We start from the raw sequence: 18,689 nt of genomic DNA on the forward strand, positions 1-18,689 counted from the left end.
GGATTGCTAAATGGCTCTAGCGACTCATCGCCTTTGTTGCATCGAGTCAATATCTATGCACCATCCCGAACACTTAGGTCTAGAGAAACTCTACAGCTCGCTCAACCCCGTTCCAGGGCTGGTCGGTCTGACCCTATGTTCCGCATGTCGGCTGTCTTCAATACTGTCTCGGATTGCTTCGACTTCGACATCTCACCTCAGTGCTTCAAGGAACGTCTCCGGCTTTTGCCATGGCCGCTGTGAATTGCGCTGCAAATCATGTTTTGTTATGTTTTTATTTTTTTTTAATGAACTGTTACATCTTAATTAGGCCACACGGCCCGTTGAAGATTAATAAATAATAATAATAATAATAAGTGGTGGGAGCTCGGAATTGAACCTATCCGATTTTGCGATCAGCATCGGCTTCGGAAGCGGAATCGACCTGGGAATCGCAATTTGCCCAGATAACGGAATCACAATTACTCAAGAATAGTATGATTGGACCCAAAAGGCTTTTTATATGGCGATGCCGAAACTGATTGTGTTTGAAAGCCAATTCTAATTTAGAAGACAATTCCGATTCGAGAGCCCATTCCGATTCCGTGGTCAATTTCGGAACAATTTCCGAATCCGGAGCTGATTCCGGAATCTACTCTGGAGCCGATTCCGATTACAAATCGATTCCAGAAACTGATTCCGGATCTACTATCCGGAATGGATTCCGGGAAATTGCGGAGCTAGCCGGAATCGATTCCGACAAAAATTTCATTTTCCCATCACTAGTATGGATCATACAACAGTTCAATTGGCATGAAGGAAAAGAATGTGCTCTTATCTTTTTGGTGAATTGTTTTTCTTCAAAAATAACCTAAATGCTGATATACGTATGCGACATAACATGTTTTTACGCAGTCAGATAACCGTTAGATCATAAAGATATGAAAAGAGTTGATTTGAGATTCAACGTTTATAAAAGAGTTATTAGATGTGAGCCCAACAATCAACAGTTAATTTGAAGCGCATACGCTTAATGCGTTCGTGATGTCAAAATCGATCAATTATTAACAACTATGAGGGTCCTTTCCGTCTTAAGTTGATAGGCTGAAATTTCAGCCTGTCAGCTGTTAACATTGTATATCAGTTTTCGAGCTGCTATCAAAGTGGGTATAATATACAGGTGCGCTTATCCCAAGATGTATGAATTTAGAAGGCTGATTTTTATCGCCTCTGCTTCTGAATGAGGATTTTAAGAGTGTTTTGTTTAGTCGTCAAGCCTCCAGAAAGTTGGTTTGCACAAAAATGTTCACCCATCGTGTCAAAAAGTGATATCCTAATTTTGTTATATTAAACATGCTATAAGACCACCTGGAATACTTACACATTGATTCTGGATTCCATCACCAGATCTCTTTAATGCGCCTTGGGATAAATGTAAACACCACCTTGTTTTGCCACTTTTCGAGCAGATACTCGGATCTAATTCTAGTTTTGAGGCTAGAATAATCTAGACTGAAAATTACAGACTAGTTTTGTGTGTGGTTTTATACAGAGTGTTTACATGAATTCAGCCTCCATCAGTTAAACTGCATACAAAAAACTTACTAGAATGATAAAGGGCCCCATGGTTATGTTTCAACGACTGTTCATTTTTAACTATTTCTTTGGTAATGCCGACTAGTATTAGTCGCTGGTTCCAGGCGTTCAGAAGGTTTAGTGGCAGTCAACGTATGCAACTTACTTAACACGATATAACAATAAAAAAACATGAAAAATATATGTTTAGTGTAGGCTACCAATCAGCGCAACAAATATTCAAATTTATTATTTACAAAATTGCACCAAAAATTTGCTTCAAATATCATAAAACTAAGAAATAATGCTATTTTGACACTTTCAGTGGCACCTTCAACATGTTCAGCCCCAGGGTCTGTCAGTGATCTTTCCCGTATGTCGATGGCAGGCCCTGGGATCTGCCATTGGTCTTGTGCTAGGGAAACAAACAATATTATGAATAACTGTACTCTTCACACATGAATAGCCGCAGTCGGCAAGTAAAAGAAAAATATTCTAAGAATAATTGCAGTTGATAAAAACGTCATCCCACACACAACAGTATTGATGAACAAAGTAGGCAAAATATAACATGAAACTCACCACAAAAACAAGCAAAAACCGTGGTACAATCCTATCATCAAGATAGACTGGTCGATGCAACACATCAGCAAGCATAACAACAATAGTTTGGTCATACTACAACACTTTATCGAAATAGCCGATTAATACGAAAACCACTACAAAATTTACTCCGATGGTTCCGTTCTACCACCCAACGCCGGTTGTGCAATATACACACAAAATAGAAACCTAAAACTCAGACTACCCTGTCACCACTATCTTCTCAGCGGAAGCGATAGCTATCATCAAAGCAGCCGAAGAAGTAGCACCTCAAAACACCGAGTGTGTTATTTTCACAGATAGCGCATCCGTCCTAAAAGCAATAGAACACGGACATTTCAACAATCCATACATCCAACATATAGAACAACTTCCCAACATCAAATACATCAGCTTCTGCTGGATCCCCAGCCACAAGAAGATTCCAGGAAACGAACAGCCGGATAGACTGGCCAACGAAGCCCGATTGTTACTCGCAGTACAAAGCAACAGATTGTCCAGAGCCGACTTTTGTCGTTGGCTTCACAACCAGACTAAAATGCACTGCACGATATAATGGCAACAATCCCACAACAAACAGCTTAAATATATAAAAACAACAATAGATCCATGGACAGACCACCCTTCACGAAACCATCTGAGAATCTTCACCAGGTTAAGAATAGGTCACACCTAGTGTTGGGCATTGTGCGCGAGTGCGCACTGTGCGCACAACACACCTCATTGTGCGCACTGCACAGCACACTTTGTACTGTGCGAGCACACTTCGCACAGTGCGCGCACTTCGCACTTTTCGCACAGTGCGCGCACTTCGCTCTTTTCGCACAGTGCGTGCACTTCGCACTTTTCGCACACTTCGCACAGTGCGGGCACTTTTCGCACACTCCGCACAGTGCGCGCACTTTTCGCACAGAGTGAGCACACTTCATACTGTGCGAGCACACTCCGCACAGTGCGCGCAAGCCTGCGACGCGAATAACAGTTTTCGCGTGAAACCAGCTGTCTGTTTTATTGCACAATCGCAAAGCGGTGGCTCCGAGTACAAGCACAGACACGTCTCATCTCAGCCAAATTCAAGAGAAACCTCAACCCACTGGAGCGTCGTTTACCTACGACATTCACAGTTCATAGTAGTTTTTAAAGAGACGCGTGCTTGGTGTCAGCCGATTTTTCCTGATAATTTCTCCGGCTACGAACCGCTGTGTTGATATTGTGTTTCGGGGCCTTTAAATTTTTGTCTGGGTGTGTTGTATCCTTGTGTTTGTGTTACGGGTTTTCAATGGTGGTCAAGCGCAGCATTCTGTGCATTCGATTCTCGCAGCAAATGTCTCCGCGCGGTTTCGGTGTGCTCGTGCACCGGCCAGCCACATTTGCAAAGAAATATGTTGTTTCTCGCTCTACCCAATGCCTTGGGCCAACGATGATTAAATTGTATCGATTTCAGCAGTGCGCGCGTGTTTCAGCGTTCTGCGCTTTTGCCATGCGTAAAAGGGTGGAAAAGAAGAGCGTGGAATGAAGTGCAGCTCGTGGAATGAAATGGCCCTCAACATAGTTATTTTTGAAGCAATGCGGCCAGCGAGTTGAATAGTTTGGAGGCCCCTGCTTTAAAGGATTGTATGTCACATGTATGTAGGTGTATGTGAAATCGATGGGGTTTCCAATATTTGCATGGATCTACACATGCTTTCTGTTGGGACCAATAATAGCCATCGTGGATGGGCGGGGGGGGGGGGGGGGGCTTGAAGAGGTCAGGTGTCCGCCAAGTTCATCCACTGTTAGACGAACCCGATTGCTGAGTAAATGAACTCTAAGAGAAAAAGCTGACACTGGTCGTGTTTTCGTGGTCTTTGTGTACCTACCACCATGGTACGAAGTGTGCTCGCACAGTGCAAAGTGAAGCAAGTGAAGCTTGCACTGTGCGAAGTGTGCGAAAAGTCCGGACTGTGCTCGCACTGTGCGGAGTGTGCGAAAAGTGCGCGCACCGTGCGAAAAGTGCGGAGTGCACGCCCAGTGCGTAGAGCGCGCACAGTGCGAAATGTGCACCGCACACTGAGATGTGCGTGCGTGTGCGCACAGCACACCCAATTGTGCTCTTTTTCCCAACACTAGTCACACCCGTCTCACACATCGCCACTTTTAAAACAACGAGAGCCCTTCAAACTCCCTATATAGCGCCGCAGACATAACAGTCAAGCACTAACTAACCGAATGCCCAGAATATGAGAACATAAGAGCCAAACTCAACCTACCAAAGAAAATCGAACAGCTTCTAAAAAACGACACAACTATAGAAATGAAAATTGTTAATTACCTGAAAGAGACAATGCTACTGAATCAAATATAACCATCGAAAAGAAGCGAATGAACTAGACCTCAAAGTCTCTATAAAAATAAGAAAAAGAAAGAAAAAAATACAGTTGAAATTATAGCGAAAAAACTCCTTTTTTGTACATGCATCTTTGGATCAAAATCCACTGCTTGCGCTGTAGATGCCGGCGGAACGGAAAGTTGATAAAAACAGCGCCGGATTGAACCAGGCTGAATATGTTAAAGCACTGTCAGATTTCAGAAAACGTAAATATCGGTTTTGGCGTTTTGTGGTGTAATACAAAACACACTTAACATTCCACTCTCGTTTTTTATTTACATTAATGAAACATCGAAAATTGAATCAACTTCTATTTAGTTGGCACTAAATAACTGGCGCGATATAAAGATACTTGATATAAAACTGATACAACTTGATATCAAACTGATGAAGTAATTGACAAACCAATTTGTTTATAGACTATTTACCTGTTCTGATTGCCTTGATGAACTTAAACAGCTTCACGGAAAAGCGTCGCTTCATCGTTCACACACAAAAATGCACCGCTCCAGCTATTTGGAAAATACCTTTAGTGGCTTTCTTAATCCACAAAACGGGAAACGTTTACCGAATCCATCCTCTTGCTATACATTGTACCGAGCACTATTGTTACAACTTCTCGAATCAAGCAAATTGCAAACGGCGAATAAGTGCCCACATGACCCACATGACTAAATCTGCCAGCTGCCAGCTAAATCAACAAATCTTTTCGTTGGCCTGCTGAGTAAGGCGGCGCTCTAGCAGCAATCGAACATGACATCCGACACGAACAAACCCATATAATCATATGGAGGTGCACTGTCAGACACAAACAAACAAACAAGACAAACGTCGAGTCGAACATGTCAGTTGATTCTGTCTGTGAGAGCGTTTCTACATACACCGAAACTGCAGGTGAGAGATGGCTGTGAGAAAATTGACAATCGGTTTCTCACGCCGGTGTGTGTAGAAGCTCTAAAAAGCCCCGAGATGAGACTTTTAAAATGATGTTGAAAAAATCCATTTGAATCGCTAAAATGAACTCAAAAAAGTTTCTTTTACTTTTTAATAATATTTTTACGATTATTAGACGGCAAAAATGTAAACTATAATTGAACGTTCGCCATAAACTGCCAATTCAATTTTTTCTCAGCTCCATCGTTCTTTGCATGCCGAAGAGATTTCTCTAGCCGAAAATGCTGTGAGTCGCTGTCAAAGCATGCTGTCAGTAATTTTCTCAGCTGATTTCTCGGTGTATGTAGAAACGCTCTGAGAGCGTTTCTACATACACCGAGAAAGCAGCTGAGAGATGGCAGTGAGAGAATTGACAACCAGTTTCTCACGCTGGTGTGTGTTGAAGCTTCGGAAAGCGCCGAGATGAGGCTTTTTAAAATTGTGTTGTGATGATGATGATGATGATGATAAGTCCCAAATCTTACCCCTACACAAGTTTGAGAAGGACGAAAGTATCTATAAGATAATTCTACTCTAATAGTTGTTATGAAATAAAAAACGAGCAAGTGGTGGCTTCGGAATACTCTCAGAGGAACCGTCCGAGTCATACACACACCCAAGATGACCAACATAGTTTCATCAAGAAAAACGGGTCATACTCCATCGAATACAATAGTATTCCCTAGCATCCTTTACGTAGTTCGCCAAGAACCAATACATGGATCCGGCGCACCACTTATCAGGACACAACTGCGACATGCATATGGCCAGTTCCACTAGTGCCAACCGCTGACTCCAGGGTCTCTGGCACCAACGGCTGGCTCCAGGGAAATGTTGTAAAAATTTGAATCGCTTAAATGAAGTAAAAAAAAATTCTTTTACTTTTTAATAACATTTCTACAATTATTAGACTGCAAAAATACAAACAATAATTGATCGTTCGACATAAACTGCCAATTTAATTTTTTCTCAGCTCCATCGTTCTGTGCATGCTGAGGAGATTTCTCTCACCGAAAATGCTGTCAGTCGCTGTCAACGCATGCTGTCAGCTTTATTCTCAGCTAATTTCTCGGTGTATGTAGAAACGCTCTGATGTTCGATACCCACCTGTGCTGTGAGTACCTTGGCTGTCAAACGCTTCACAGCTACAGTAGATAGAATTCAATTCGGGACATTTTTAAGTTTGTTTACGAAGTTTGTCTCTTTTTCTTCTTAAAATTGCGTGAAAAATATTTAAAATAGCTATCAATAATTATTGTTAAACTTTTCAATCAATTATAACATCAAATATAAAGGATCAAAACCTATTAAACCATTGTGTGTACATAATCCATGTGTATGCACTGTATGTGTTTTGGCATGGACGTTTGTTTACATTTTTCAATATTAAATTTGAATGATTTCTATGTTATTATTGTTATATACAACATTGACAGCTATGGCATGTTGGCAGCTCTGCGACTGCTCGAACGAGCAGCACTGCTCGAAACAGGAAGGGAGCGAATGAAATGTCATGCATACAAGGAACTGAATAAAGAAAACGCGTGTAACATTTGTACTGCATCAAAAATACAACAATTTGGCGACGAGAAAAGGGAATTATACGTTTTCAGTTACTTAAACAGTTCCCTACGTTGGTGAGAAGGAGCATTTACCGTTATTACTTCTATCGGTGCTACGAATACGGTGAATTTTGATGCTGTTGGCGGTACTACGTCTGGCGTTGCTACTGCTGCCGGAGCGTCAGCTGGATTGATTACGGGACGAGCTGCTACCATTTTTTTGCTACTACCGGAGATACTACTGCTGCTCCTACTACTCTTACTGTTGCTGTGACTGCTACTGCTTGTATATCGATGCAACCACAAACCGTGGCGAGCGCTGGATCTTCCACACCTACTGCTTCTTCTTCTTCCGGTACCAACGCAAAAATGGCTAATATGTGTGTTTTCGAGCCTTTCAACCCCGTGTCATCATCGTTCGATAGATGGATGGAACGGCTAAAAATTTGGTTTAGAATCAACCAAATTGGAGATGGCGATAAAAAGGACTACCTTCTACATTACATGGGCGGCCCTACGTACGACGTATTATGCAACAAGCTGCAAAACGCCGATCCCTACACGAAGTCATTCGACGAAATCGTTGCACTCCTGAGAAATCACTTCAACCCTGCACCGCTAGAAATCCTAGAAAACTTCAAGTTTACTAGCCGTAAGCAATTGGAGAACGAATCATTGAGCGAATACTTAATGGAGTTAGAGAAGCTGGCTAAAAGCTGCAATTTTGATTCGTACTTAGACAAAGCGCTGAGAAATCAATTTGTCTTTGGCATTCGGAATCGTGGAATACAGTCACGATTGCTGGAAGTACGCGATCTTACACTATCCAAAGCCAAGGACATTGCGTTTGGAATGGAAATGTCATTGCGTGGGACCGAGGAAATGCATGGAACCAGCCCGAGATGTGAAGTGCAACAAGTTACGGCCAATACAAAGAAAATATCATCGACAAACAACGGTCAACAGCGAAAGTGCTACAGATGCGGCGATACAAATCACATGGCTAATAGATGCCAGCACAAGCAAACGGTTTGCAGCGCTTGTGGGAAAAGAGGACATCTACAAAAAGTGTGTATGTCTCGCCACAACAACAGGCGTCAGGAGAACACACATTATTTGGAGGAAAACGACCCAAAGGATGTTCTTCATGTGAGCACGGTCCAGAATCATGCTGGTAAGTTTTTGTTGAATCTGAGGGTCAATCAAGGTGTACTAACATTCGAGGTCGACACTGGATCGCCGGTATCATTGATAAACATAAAGGACAAACAAAAACATCTCAAAGACATAGAAATTTTGCAAACGGACTTAAGACTAGTAAGCTATTCGGACAATGACATAGGTGTGTTGGGAAAATTATTGGTCACAGTAGTGGTAGAGGGAAGAAAACTCGTATTGCCACTGTATGTAACGAAGTCCAACAAACACCCCTTGCTGGGACGTGATTGGTTACGTGCATTAAATTTAGATTTTAATCGCATTTTCAAATCTGGCACACACACTGTTTGATACTGCGATAGGGATGATGAATGCAAGTACAGTGCATTAAATGCCTTACTTCAGAAATAACCATCAGTATTCAGTAAGGAAATTGGAAAATTAAAAGGAATTCAAGCTTCACTAACAGTACGGGAACATACAAAACCTGTGTATATTAAAGCAAGACAGGTGCCGTTTGCGCTTCGTGATGCAGTTGATAAAGAAATTAATCAATTTGTAAATGATGGTGTATGGGAGCGCGTAGACCATTCTGAGTGGGCGACTCCTGTCGTTATGGTAAAAAAAGCTGGTGGTAAGGTACGGTTATGCGGAGACTATAAAATCACCTTAAACCCAAATTTAATGGTGGATGAGCACCCTCTCCCTACAATTGAGGAACTTTTTGTGACTGTCGCTGGGGGTAAGACATTCTCTAAAATAGATCTATCCCAAGCATACTTACAACTTGAAGTACGACCAGAGGATAGAAAATTTCTCACCCTTAGTACACATAGAGGATTGTTCCAGCCATCAAGGCTCATGTATGGTGTTGCGTCTGCCCCAGCTATTTTCCAGCGTCTGATGGAGGAGGTGTTACAAGGAATAGAAGGAGTGACAGTTTTTATAGATGATATCCGTGTTACTGGGCCAGATAGTGAAACCCACTTACAGAGGTTGGAATCGGTATTGCAAAGGTTAGACAAGTACAATTTGCGAGTGAATAGGGATAAATGCGATTTTTTCGCCAAGCAAATCGAGTATTGCGGCTATATGGTTGATAAAGATGGCATTCACAAAGTTCGTAATAAAATAGACGCTATTCAGAATATGCCCATTCCTAAGAACAGGGATCAAGTACGATCATACGTAGGTTTGATAAACTATTATGGAAGATTCTTTCCAAATCTTAGCACGACTTTATACCCACTTAATAACTTATTAAAAGAAGATGTTCCATTCCAATGGACAAAGGAATGCGAAAGTTCATTTAAAGCCGTTAAAAAAGAAATGCAATCTGATCGATTTCTCGTTCATTATGATCCTTCGTCGAGCTGTCAAATCGGCATAGTCAGACGTGTTTACGTATAGCTCCGTGATTTATTTTCCGTATTTCGGTTATTTTAACAAACAATCAGTTTTCTCTAAGTAAAAAAGTTGTGTAGTGAGCTTGCCCACAACGTATTATACATACTTTTAGCAATTGTGCTAGTTCTTCTTCAATTGCTCGTCGGTCGCATCACCCGCGTAGTGCGTCTATTAACCGGTCAAGGCATCGACCTGTGAATTCCTTTTCAAAATGGAGCATACTTGCAATTCTTGCGCAACCGAGATCACCGAAGACCTGATTAGCTGTTATATTTGCAACTCACCGTTCCACATCCGCTGTTCGCGCATTCCCGAGAATGCACTGAAGCTAACCAACGAATACCAACAACTCCACTGGTGCTGCCTAGCGTGCAACAATGTGATTATTAATCCTCGCACTAAATACATCAAACAAGCTTTGGCCCAGTCGAGCATACAAACAACAATGGATGCCGTCGCCAATAGTCTCAAATCTGCACTTGAACCTCTAGCAAAAGAAATTCGTACTGGTCTATCGCAGCTTAATGAATCGCAGAAGAGAACACCACTGAGCAGTCACCCTCCTGCCAAATTGCGCAGAGTTTTACCAGCGAAGAGATTATTCTCCGAGTTGGTCAGTGCTACAAACACTTCACCTGCTATCGCCAAAAGAACAACAAACATCAATAATAACAATATCAACAATAACATAGCCGTACCGTCACTTGCTGAGCACAACAATATTAACATCACAAATAACATCACTTCTCGCCAGCCAATTGCTATTTATGGCACGGATAACGATTCTCCAAACCTTCCAACCGTTCAAAACCGCTTTGTACCCAAAATGTGGCTTCATTTAGCTAACATTGCTCCTGGCACTTCCTGTGAACAAGTCGTGGAATCTGTGAAAAGACGGCTGGCCACAACCGACGTCATTGCATTTAGCTTGATGGGCAAAAATTTCGACACCACTCTGGCTAGACCGATGTCGTTTAAGGTTCGCATCCCGGCTCACCTTCGTGAAACTGCGTTATCGTCCTCGGTTTGGCCTTCTAATCTACGTGTACGTGAATTTATACTACGTGATAACCGCCCAGCCTCATCCCATACTTTGGCTTGTCTCACACCGATGAATGCACATGAAACCCCACTTCAAAGCATCAATGTAGTGCCTATCGATAATATTCCGAAACCGGCAGAGCAAACCATCAATGAAAAGCCAAATAGTTCATCACCTAGTAATGTACACCCAATAGTGCACGATATGGAGCATTCACCTATCCCAGCTGATCGTACGGCTCAAAACAATGACGTCCATCACGAACACAGCTCATGAAGCTTACGCACACAAGAAGCATCAGCCAGTCGCTATTCGCACACTAACACTTCATGTAATGACCACGCTCGCACTAACACAGCAACTCACTTGAAAATGTTTTCAGTTCGCGATATTAAAAACATTTCACTGCATTAGACAAGAAGCTGCATTAAAAAAATATACGAAGTGCCGATCACCTGTTAACAAAAGCATATTAAACGAAACAACTCGCTTGTACCGTAGTTACAATAAAATACGCTACGGTGGCTACTTGTCTCGGTTGGAGAAGAATTTCATCAAAAGGCCCAAAGCTCTCTGGAGTTTTCGTAAGAAACACAATAGTACAAATGTGACACCTAAATCGATTTACCACAATGACCGAGCTGGTTCAACTGCTTCAGATATTTGTGATATATTTGCGTGTAGATTCGAGGAGGCATACACAATCTCAACTACCGACGACAATATTATCACCAACGCTTTAATTAATACTCCTAATGATGTCATCGACCTTAATTTAACTAATATATCGCAAGAATCTGTTCTAAATGTGCTCAAAGCAGTCAAGCCCAAAGCTAGTCCTGGCCCAGATGGTATTCCTGCCATCATTCTCAGCCGATGCTGTGAGTCCATTGCGCCGATCTTCACCAAAATTTTTAATTTTTCGCTGCAACAAGGAGAATTCCCCTCTATATGGAAGAGTTCATGGATTGTCCCCATATTTAAAAAAGGTGACAAGGAAGATGCAGCCAATTATAGAGGCATAACATCACTCAGTGCTGGAGCCAAAGTTTTTGAGAAAGTGATCCAAACAAGTTTACTCACGGCTTCATATCACTATATTAGCCCTCAACAACACGGTTTCGTTCCAAAGCGGTCGACGATTACTAACCTTGTTGACTTTACATCACAATGTCTCCGTAACATGGATAGCAGGATGCAAACAGATGCAGTTTATATGGATTTAAAGGCCGCTTTTGATAGCATCGATCACAACATCCTTTTAGCCAAGATGAATAAGTTGGGACTTGGGCGAAATCTAATATGCTGGTTAGAATCGTACCTTGTCAATCGATCGTATGCTGTATCTTTCTCACGGTGCCATTCAAGGTCTTTCATTGCATCATCTGGTGTGCCACAAGGTAGCAACCTGGGTCCACTACTGTTCGTACTGTTCATCAACGACCTATCGTATGTAGTACCAGCAGCAAATCATTTAATGTATGCAGATGACATTAAAATCTACATCACGATAAAAAATGACACAGACCACTCCGAGCTACAACAATACCTTCTCGATTTTCACCAATGGTGCAATCGAAACCGCCTGAGCCTCTGCATTGAAAAATGCCGAGTCATTTCATTCACACGAGCACGAGAAATTAAGAACACCAGCTACACAGTTAACGGTTTACCAATAGAACGCACTAATGCTATGAAGGATCTCGGAGTCATACTGGATTCAAAGCTGTCATTTGACCAGCAAACAGAGGAGGTGATTACCCGAGGTAATCAATTGCCTGGCATGTTGTTTCGGATAACAAGAGATTTCAAAGACCCAGTCTGCATCAAAGCGTTATACTGTGGTATTATCCGCCCGGTACTCGAATACGCCTGTGTCGTCTGGAAGCCCTCAACCCAAAGACTTTCTGAGAGAATGGAATCGATACAGCGTCGCTTATCCCGATACGCAACACGCTTGTTACCTTGGCCACCTGGCAGTCAGTTACCACCTTATGAAACGCGACTTCTGCTCCTCGGACTGCAACCGCTCCACATCCGACGCCGTACCGCACAACAACTATTTGTGGCTGGTTTACTGCAAAGTAACATCGACTGTCCTTCCCTACTCCAGCAGTTAAACTTTTACGCGCCTGCTGTTCAGCTTCGCTCTCGTCCGTTACTTGCCCTGAACCGTAGTCGAACTGGATATGGATCTAGAGACCCCCTCAACTCCATGATTAGGGTGTTTAACGAAGTTCGTCATTTGTTTGATTTTGGAACCTCAGTGCAATCCTTTAAAAACAGCCTTAGAAGCGAATTATTAAGATGATCTTACTACTTATTTTAAACTAATATTAGACTTAAGAACATTCACACGGATCCATTGTTATCCATTGAACGAGTAATAAACAATTAAACAATATTCACTACCAGTGACTTTAGCAACGGACGCTTCGCCTTACGGAGTGGGAGCGGTCCTTAGTCATCAATACCCAGATGGTACGGAACGGCCAATTCAATACGCGTCCCAAACTCTCAATAGAACACAACAAAAGTATTCGCAAATCGATAAAGAAGCGTACTCGATCATTTTTGGTATTCGAAAATTTCATCAATACCTTTATGGTCGTAGATTTATTTTAATAACCGATAACAAACCGATCAGTCAAATATTCTCGGAAACTAAGGGACTTCCTACTATGTCAACTATACGTATGCAGCATTATGCAGCATTTCTTCAAGGTTATGATTACATCGTGCGACATCGTCGTTCATCAGAACACTGCAATGCCGACGCCATGTCTCGGTTACCGACATGCACGACTGATCCCATGAATGAAATAGAAGAACCTGATTTTATTGAAGTCAATGCCATCGAAACATTACCCCTCACTGTTGATGCGTTAAGTTCAGCTACAATTGCAGACGATACTGTCCGTGAATTGCTTCGAGCCTTAAGAATGGGAAAGAGCATTGATGCTAAATTCCGATTTGGCATAGATCAGAATGAATTTAGTTTACAGAAGGATTGCTTACTCCGCGGTACTCGTGTTTATGTACCTCCTGCTCTACGTAAAAATGTTTTAAAAGAACTTCACTCGACACATTTCGGGATTTGCAGAATTAAGTCTCTAGCCAGGAGCTATTGTTGGTGGGAGGGCATTGATAAAGACATCAAAAATGTGGTTAAGGATTGTCAATCCTGCCAAGTGTCGAAAGCTAATCCTCCTAAAACATCATTCCACTGTTGGAATACTCCAAATGAACCATTTCAAAGAGTTCACGCAGATTACGCAGGACCGTTTATGGGATATTACTATCTGATTTTAATCGATGCCTATTCTAAGTGGCCTTCGGTTTATGTAGTAAACAACACAACTACTGATACAACAATACGAGTGTGCAGGGAGTTTTTCAGTACTTTTGGAATCCCATCTGTGTTTGTTAGTGACAATGGGCCCCAATTCACTTCAGCTGATTTTACAAAAATTTTAAAACTAAATGGAATAGTACATAAGCTTATTGCTCCATACCATCCGGCCACTAATGGACAAGCTGAACGGTTCGTACAAACAATGAAGTCCAAATTAAAATCTTTAAATTGCGATCGTTCTCAAGTCCATAGTGAAATATGCAATATCCTTTTAAACTATCGCAAAATGATTCATCCTGCCACTGGTTTCTCTCCTTCAATGATGGTGTTTGGTCGACAGATTCGTTCAAGATTGGATCTTATGATTCCATCGGATGACCCTGAGAGGAGTGAAATTCAGAATAAAATTCGAGAGTTGACAGTTGGCTCAAAAGTTGCTGCTCGAGAATACCTACATAACAACAAGTGGAGCTTCGGCACTATAAAAGAACGGTTGGGTAAATTACATTATTTAGTACAACTTGGAGACGGTCGAATTTGGAAACGGCACATTGATCAACTGCGTAGTGTGGGCGATAATCTTCCCATATCTACCGAGGATTCAATTTTATTGCGCGCAGAAGAGCCCAATAGCCACACTGAAGACTTGACTGTGACCTCTGACTTACCCTCGACCCAGACCCCGTTAACGGACACACAGTCTTCAACAACCAACGTTTCTGACTCTGCACATCCGACTATACAAACTGTCCCTGTGCGTTCAAAGGTGATCCAGTCGTCGACATCTACTGAGTGTGCCACCTTTGAGGGGACTTCCGGTTCGTCAGGCTTGACAGCGGATTCTGGACTTCGTCGATCAACAAGAACCATCAAACCTCCTCAACGATTGGATCTGTAGCAGAGCGGAAGTAGGTGCTTTATTTCCGGGGGAAGAGCTGTTATATACAACATTGACAGCTATGGCATGTTGGCAGCTCTGCGACTGCTCGAACGAGCAGCACTGCTCGAAACAGGAAGGGAGCGAATGAAATGTCATGCATACAAGGAACCCAAATGACAATCCAGCCTGCTCTCACTATGGCGAGCTCAATGACAGTAGCTTCAATCCATACTGAGAGGCTATCATCGTTTCCTCCTGCGTACTGAGCAAGCTTGTTTTTTCCCCTCGCTGAGGCGAGATGATTTTGTTCGTATGGTGAGCAAATCTATCGCTGATGATTGCTCTAATGAGATGATCAAGCAACAGCCGCTCACATGATGAAATCATGATGAGGTCGGATTTTGGAGTGAGTAAAAATTTCTTCCCCACATCGAGCCGCCATTGTGTTGTGGTTTGAGGAGAACATTGGATCATCTACGAATTGTTTACATTTGTAAAACGTGCAATAATTGACCGCGGGCTACATTTCTCGATTCTTTTGTTGAAAAAGCATATCAAATATCCTAAATCAGTTAAAATTTAGTGAAATATTGTACCGGACACACGATGCTTAGAAGAAAACATAAAATCAAACATCGGAAGATGATGAACATCTTACCTTACTAATAGTTGATTTACAGCCTCTAGGTAAGTGTAAAACACCCAACAGAGTGCTGGTGTCTATGTTAGAAAACGTTTTTAAATTGCAGAGGGTGATTCTTTTTCCGTCACAGGCATCAACAAAACATGAAGCAGCGTTTGACGATGAAGAAGATACCCAGTTGTGCGATGACCATTAACGTTGAAAATCAAGAGGAATACATGGATTGAAAATACTTAAAGAGAATACGCATCGAGTCGAATTTAAAACGGAAAATAATGGTCTACAAAAAGCAAAAATAATGGCAAAGGAAACGAGTGCGACTGGGCCGCAATACCATCCAATATTTCATGAAAGGCCATGTTTTGGATTGCCATGATTGTTAGCAATGGCGGATTAAGACGAATGGAGGCCCTAAGCGGTCACTCAAAAGTAGAGGCTTGGTTGAAGCGTCTAGCAGGGGATTGTATCAAATATCCCAACCAGAGAAGGATTGAGTAGCAATTATGCTTGTGAGCGGATGGTAGGTGCCATTTTTGGGGCCCCTGGCCGACCCAGATGTTCGACGCTTAAACAACTAAATACACATTAAAACTGAAGGAAATACACATCTAATCAATTACTTTAAAAAATAATATAATTGTATTGATTCATGATGTATTTTGTAGTTTTGACCTGCATGCACAATTCTAAAATATTCCTATGAATCACAGAAAGGCCTAAAGCCTAAAAGCCTGCATTATAAGCTGGAAAATTACACGTGGCAAAGAACCCTAAAAAAGCTGAATAAAATCACGTGCTTTTAATGGTTTGTAGTGTAAATTGATTGACAGAGCCGGCTGGCCACATGTACATAACATGTGCTGTTTTGCAGTGTTCTTACATCCTCCGTTATTTTCAAATTCATCCATGCTTAGAGAGCGTACACTGCTTTTCCACTGCTGGTCATATTGAAATTGCTTTAGTCATAATTTGCACTTGGAGGATTTATACATTCTGTTTTCAATTCAATTCTTCAAATCCTTTTTCTTTGTCTAGCTTGGATCCTTAATCAGCTGCTTCCATTCAAAAAGAATCAAATTTAGTTTCCACAATTCACGAAAACAAAATTCATTACTTGCACTCTCCATCGTTTGCTCTTCATCATTCCTTGTTGTTTGCTTAAACACCATGCAATCATCAAAGGCAACACGATATCATCGTCAATATTTTCACTTGTGCGTGGATCTATTTCTGCTTCAAGGTTCGATGCGTCTACTAGTGCCTTTTCAACGATCCAAATTTCGAAGCCTTCGATGGTTTACATGTTTAATAGAGCTGTTCTGACTTGATGTACTGCGGATCAAATCCAACCACGGCAGTACAACAAGTCAACAGATGAACTGAATAGAAAGGAAGAGTTCAGAGTGTACTAGGGATGGTAACGGTGGAAAAAGTGAAAGAGGGGAATACCTTTTTTTCGCCATGACTACCATGACGATGATTGCACTGATTTTCCCCTTCCTTTTTTTCTCACAGCACGCTGCTCATAGTGAGATCGCTTTCGTCTGAAAAGCGGAACGGAAAGCGACTTGCATCAAATGTCAACCCGATTTTCCGTGCTGAAATTGTCATCCGGGAACTGAATAAAGAAAACGCGTGTAACATTTGTACTGCATAAAAAATACAACAATTATACATGTGAATAACTAGTAAATTATGAGTTGAATCTTCCCCTTGTAGGTGGATATTCATTTAAACTATGAAAATGCTTCATTTTCGAGACGAAAAGAAAGGCGTATTGCAGTGCATCATGACAGGTCTATAAGACATAGAACAGCTGACGAGCACCTATCGAACAGAGTCGTGTTTGTTTGTCTCGTTCGATTGGTCCCAGAGCGCCGCCTAATCCGAACGAACTTGACAGTTTGCACGGCCGCACCAAGGTGGATAGAGGAGATCAGGTGATAACCCAATAAATAATCCCGCTAAACAAAATCAATCAGTCTGCGAACTCCCATAGTAAAAGCGGTGGCAACGCTTTTTCGCATGCGATTTTATCGGACGGCCTGTCAAATTTTTATATGGGATTTGACAGATAACGCCGGACGACAAAATCGCACGTCCGACGTTATCTGTCAAATCCCATATAAATCTCGTCCAAGGATAATGTATTTAGAAGGTTGATTTTATCGCTTTTACTGGGCGACATTGTGGGGGACATCTGTCACTCTCTGCATACAAATTTCATTACCCCGCGCCAGCCCTCCCCGATTTTTATACCGGAGCCCCCGGAAGAGATATGTCAAGTCGAGAAATGTCATTTTGCTCTGAACAACTTCACCTTGTCATTTATAACACCTTGATCTCGTCCGATAAAATCGCATCCGATAAACGTTGCCACCGCCCTAAGGCCCGTGTGTGTGCTTCAGGGCGGTGGCAACGCTCATCGGATGCGATTTTATCGGACGAGATTTGTATAGGATTTGACAGATAACGTCGGACGTGCGAGTTCGTCGTCCGACGTTATCTGTCAAATCCTATACAAAAATTTGACAGGGCGTCCGATAAAATCGCATGCGAAAAAGCGTTGCCACCGCCCTCATCGCATGCGATTTTATCGCACGTGCTGTCAAACGCTTTTTCGTATAATATTGCAATTATTTGGATGATTTTAATAATACAGTATAACTTCGATTATCCTGGGATGGATAAACCGGCAAGCGGCTTAACCGTGCGCATAAATCTGACAGCTGTTCATGCGTACGTCGAAAGTTTGCAGCGATACTCAAGTGGGTAACCAGTTTCTTGTGCAGCTCTACACTCAAGTGCCACAAATCCACAAAACGACCACTAAACGGCTTCTAAACGACTCAAGTTCTCTACCTAAACGGAATATAGAAAGACTTCGTTTAGCAGACGGCAAACGACTCATGCATTCTAAAAATAGCGAAAAAGCTGGTGGCGCTCTCTGTTGGTGGGATACCCCAACCAGTTGAGCTTCATCGCTTGGAGGAGAGCTTTCTCATTTCCTCTGTACTGTTGTATGGTTTCGCATTGAAGTTATGCATCGCTAGAACCAGAACGGCGATACGATTGTTTAAATACAAAATCCAACAGAAACCACCAGCACTGACGCAAGTGAGATTTGAGTAATGGTCGTTGGTGTTGATACCCGTGTATCTGACCACACGACCATTCATATAGA

General features: G+C 42.0%; 2 long non-coding RNA genes across 2 annotated transcripts; one reads left to right on the forward strand and one right to left on the reverse strand.

Moving 5' to 3' along the window:
• Nucleotides 1–717: 717 nt before the first annotated feature.
• LOC133391392 (uncharacterized) lies at nucleotides 718–5,306 on the reverse strand. The gene is made up of 3 exons (XR_009764893.1): nucleotides 4,954–5,306; nucleotides 4,469–4,539; nucleotides 718–1,969 (listed from the first exon to the last, which is right to left on the reverse strand). It is a non-coding gene; the product is annotated as an uncharacterized LOC133391392 (long non-coding RNA).
• A 9,793-nt stretch (nucleotides 5,307–15,099) lies between these two features.
• LOC133391346 (uncharacterized) lies at nucleotides 15,100–16,137 on the forward strand. Its single transcript, XR_009764856.1, has 2 exons — nucleotides 15,100–15,549; nucleotides 15,636–16,137. It is a non-coding gene; the product is annotated as an uncharacterized LOC133391346 (long non-coding RNA).
• Nucleotides 16,138–18,689: the final 2,552 nt, after the last annotated feature.

This window comes from Anopheles gambiae, chromosome 2 (assembly GCF_943734735.2).
Source record: "Anopheles gambiae chromosome 2, idAnoGambNW_F1_1, whole genome shotgun sequence".
Taxonomy (NCBI): domain Eukaryota; kingdom Metazoa; phylum Arthropoda; class Insecta; order Diptera; family Culicidae; genus Anopheles; species Anopheles gambiae.